Genomic DNA, 4,892 nt, shown 5'->3' on the forward strand with positions numbered 1-4,892 from the left:
TCCTGCATATTACATACCTGCAGTATTAGTCATGCTCAGGTCTAGGCAGTAATAAAAAGTATACGGTGCAAGGATCATCCAAGCATGTTCTTGCTTGTCTAGCTCTCCTCTCTAGCCTCGGCCAACAGCCAGAGATAGTGCCACACTCTTCTGTCACTGTGCACCTCTTTTCTCTGGTCCCTGTGGCGGCCAATAACAGGAAGCTGTGACTAACTGGCATGCTAGTTGCTGTGTTTAGCTGTGATATGAAAGCAAGAAGCTACTTGATTACAGAATGGGTAGGCAGGGCCACCATTAGAAATCATAGGGCGCCATACAGCCTACCTGACAAGTCACACCAACCCACCACAGGCAGCTCTTGCCAGGCCTGAACACCCTTCCTGCCCCAATGAGATCTGAGCCCAAGAGTACTGCCTGCCCCCCCCCCCCCCTTATTGGTGGCCCTGTAGAATGGAGGATTACCTATAGTATCATCCAACTATACTGGACAGTGACCTGTGTAAGTAGACCAAACTTGACGGTAGCCTGGAGTATCAGAAGACCAGACCGGTGGGTGACAAGTAGGAAAGGAATTGTTAGACAATTAGGTCTTACCTCCTCGTCCTTCCAGTGCAGCTGCTTAATTCTAATCCTCAAAGCCCTCAGTGATGTCTCAGCCTTGGTGCTGTCCACAGTAACTGGCCCCCTCTGTGGCCTGGATTATACCTTGTTTTGGGCACTCCTCTTTTGATGCACCTTTTCTCTGAGTTCTTTCACCTTTACTGGCTGTAACCTTTTGCTCCAGCCTTCTACTGGTGAATAAATCACAGCTGCCTGGAGAAACCTCATGCCCTAGATGCCTTATCAGCCCCTTCTTCTCCCCAAGCACCCTTCTTCTTTTAGTGTGGACTCTGAAGTATCATTAAGGGAAAATATACATTTTGGCTACACCCTCATTAAATAAAACAGGAACAATTTAGTATACAAACACGGCATTACAAAGGGGACTTTGCCATGCATACAGAAATATTTAAATCGTCAACATCAGCAGAACAAAACTGCTGATCACATTAACACATTTCAGTTTTTTACACTGTTACTTTTTCCTTTGTACTAATCTTTAAAAGTCAAATATATAATCATTTTGAGCAGCCTTTCTCAACCAGGGTTCTGTGTAACACTAGGGTTCTTCAAGAGGTTTTTGGGGGTTCCTTGGACAATTTCTGGACAATTTCTGCCTCTCACACTAGTAACTGCTGAATGCAAAGATAATTTTAGATATCTGTCAGGGAAATTTATTCCCAATGACAATTAATCTTTAAAAGTCGACTATACAATCATTTAGAGCAGCTTTTCTCAACCAGGCTTTTGTGGAACTCTAAGGTTCCTCCTGGAAGTGTTGGGGGTTTCTTGAGAAATGAGTGATTTCAACCTGTAAGACAAGTAACCACTGAAAACAATAATCTTTTTAGCTATCTGTATCTGTATCTAAATTCTTCCCAAGGTCTACTAAGCTTTAAAAGTCAAATACACATTTATTTAAAAATGCTTTTCTTAACCAGGGTTCTCTCGGACTTTATGGTTCCACCATAGGTTGTTCAGGGTTCCTTGAGCAATGAGCAATTTCTGCCTCTCAGACAAGTAATTACTGAAAACAGTTATGTATTTAGCTATCTGTCAGGGGGAATTCTTCCCAACGACTACTAATATTCAAAAGTCAGCTATACAATCATTTAGGGCAGCCTTTCTCAACCAGGGTTTCATGGAACTCTAAAGGTGGCCATACACCTTACGATTATCGGACGACACTTTTCGTCCGATGATCGAACCGTCATACGTTTGCCGTACGGCGGCCCCATTATGCCCCGATTATCGCAAGGTTCAATTAGCCGTAATTAAAGAAAAGCACCTGGATGAATTGCGGTAATCGACTGCACGTATTTTCGTTTGCGCACGAGCAGTGTAGATTGTACGATTTTTGACGTACGTAACCTTGCAATAATTGTAAGATCGACCAAAGTTTTCAAACATGCTTGAAAGTCAAAAGTCGTATGATTGTACAGTATTTGCAGTTGTACACTGCCCATACACCTTGCGATTATCGGACGAAAACACGATCGCATACGATTATCGTACTATAATCGTAAGGTGTATGGGCACCTTAAGGTTTCCCCAAAGGTTGTACGGGGTCATTAAGCAATGAGCAATTTCTGCCTCTCAAACAAGTAATCATTGAAAGCAATGATCTTTTTAGCTATCTGTATGGGGAAATTCTTCCCAAGGACTACTAATCTTTAAAAGTCAACTATACAATTTTTTATAAAAGCCTCTCTTAACCAGGGTTCCGTTGAACTCTAAGGTTCCTCCAGAGGTTGTTAGGGGTTCCTTGTACCTGTCAGGGGGAATTCTTCCCAAGGAATACTAATCTTCCAACATCAACTATACAATTTTTTTATAAAAGCCTCTCTTAACCAGGGTTCCGTTGAACTCTAAGGTTCCTCCAGAGGTTGTTGGGGGTTCCTTTTACCTGTCAGGGTGAATTCTTCCACAAATGAAGGAGCATCCTCACCAGGTACCATAACTCTAATGCACTATCTCTGTATGTATGGTTATTATTAGCAATGAGTTCCCTGAGACGGTAATGTTATTTCAAAGGTTCCTTCATGTTAAATAGGTAGATAAAGGCTAATTAAAAGGGTGGACATTGTGAATATAGCAATTTTTACACATTTCTTGCATAGTGATTTCACTTACATTGATCTATAAATCACAACTTAAAGAGGGTGAGCTGTGGAGGAAGGAAGATAGAGACATTTGGTTCCACAGGAGGAACAGTTGGAAGCTGTTAATGTAAAAAGATACTTATTATGAATAAAAATACTCACTCTTTGCTATCAAGGCTCAATTATGATAGCCGTACTCCTCGTACCTTCACTGTGACATCTTGTCCACTTCTGAGTGTCCCTCTCTATCGCATTTTGTCACTTTCATTTCTGCTATCTTCTCCTTGAAATGAAAATGAGGAAGTGGTATTTTTTTGTTTTTAATAGCAATGCTGCTCTTCCAGTTGACGGTCTAGCAGTTTCACATGCCCCGGTGCAAAAAAATTAAAAACAAAGCGTTTCCATGAGAACACCATTTCTAATATTTTATACAGAAAGTGAATGTATGGTTGTTTTCTACTTTTCTTTAGAAATATATGTAAAAGGGTAATGTGTTCACCTGACAACTAAATGTACTGGGTATTTAATCTGCTGTCTGGTCGTTGGAGAGCGATGGGAGGTTAAAGCTGAACTCAAGGCAAAAAGCTAAATACACAGAAGGAATACATATATAGGAGTTGTTTTACCCACCAAAGGATTTGTATTGATGCCTATCTACGGGATCTACAAGCCACGCCACACAGTTCTGTCTGGCAGGGGAGGGGACCTGATTTTTTTTTTCTGCTGGCGTTAAGTAACACTTACATGTCTTGTGCCTCCCCCAGCCTCTAACTGGACAGAGAAAGGTTAACCCCACCCACATATAGGTCTCCTCCCTATCCCCAACCTGTGACTGGACCGGGAAAGGTTAGCCCCACCCACATATAGGTCTCCTCCCTACCCCCAACCTGTGACTGGACAGTGAAAGGTTAGCCCCATCCACATATAGGTCTCTTTCCTACCCCCAGCCTGTGATTGGACAGTTAAGGGTTAGCCCTGCCCACATATAGGTCTGCTTCCTAACCCCAGCCTGTGATTGGACAGTTAAGGGTTAGCCCTGCCCACATATAGGTCTGCTTCCTAACCCCAGCCTGTGATTGGACAGTTAAGGGTTAGCCCTGCCCACATATAGGTCTGCTTCCTAACCCCAGCCTGTGATTGGACAGTTAAGGGTTAGCCCTGCCCACATATAGGTCTGCTTCCTAACCCTAGCCTGTGACTGGACAGTGAAAGATTAGCACAGTCTACATATAGGTCTCCTTCCTCCCCCTAGCCTGTGATTGGACAGTGAAAGGTTAGCCCTGCCCACATATAGGTCTCCTTCCTACCCCTAGCCTGTGACTGAACAGTGAAAAGTTAACCCTGCCCATATATAGGTCTTCTTCCTAGCCCCAGCCTATGAATGGACAGTGAAAGGTTAGCCCTGCCCACACAAAGTTCCATAGTTAGTCAGGTTAAAAAAAGACACAAGTCTGTCAAGTTCACCCTATAAAGGTCTCCTTCCTATCTCTAGCCTGCGACTGGACAGTGAAAGATTAAACCTCGCTCACATATGTGTCTCCTTCCTATCCCTATCCTGTGACTGGACAGTGGAAGGAGAAGCAGCAGACTGAGGAGCTCATCTCTCTCTCACATTGATGTCTTCTTCTATCAGCATGCTCCTTGCACTGCAGCAGAACTGATTGGCTTCTTGTGCTGCTTCTCCCTCACCCTGTCTGAGCTCTGCTGTACAGGGACTGCAAGATTGTTACACTACTTACATTGAAATAAAATCCTTTAATGATGTATTAATTAATAAAGACAGAACTGCATTAATTTGTGTCTTTTCTCTCTGCCTAGTGTTCAGTGTTACCATTTTTTTTGTCTCTTGGTAATTTAGCACCTACGCCATTTGCAAAAACACCCCCTCGGTATGCCATTTAGATTCTGAACAACGCCTTCTTGAAGCGAGAAACAAGTTATCCAACACTCGGGTCAAATCACACAGAGGCAGCGAATGAAGAATAACTCTGTGCTTCATCCACAAAGTAAATATTGAACCATCAAAATTGAGTTGACTTAAAGTCAAGGCAGAGACAGCTTTTCAATTTGTCTTGGAACGTCGTTGGTTATAGATCACCAATTCCAACATATACAATTTACAGTCTGCGTTCCGGAGAGATAAATTTTCCTATACTGTAGGCTGCTGACTTCCTGTCTAGTGTACCCATT

Source organism: Nanorana parkeri, unplaced genomic scaffold (assembly GCF_000935625.1).
Source record: "Nanorana parkeri isolate BGI_ZX_2015 unplaced genomic scaffold, ASM93562v1 scaffold173, whole genome shotgun sequence".
In the NCBI taxonomy this organism is placed as follows: domain Eukaryota; kingdom Metazoa; phylum Chordata; class Amphibia; order Anura; family Dicroglossidae; genus Nanorana; species Nanorana parkeri.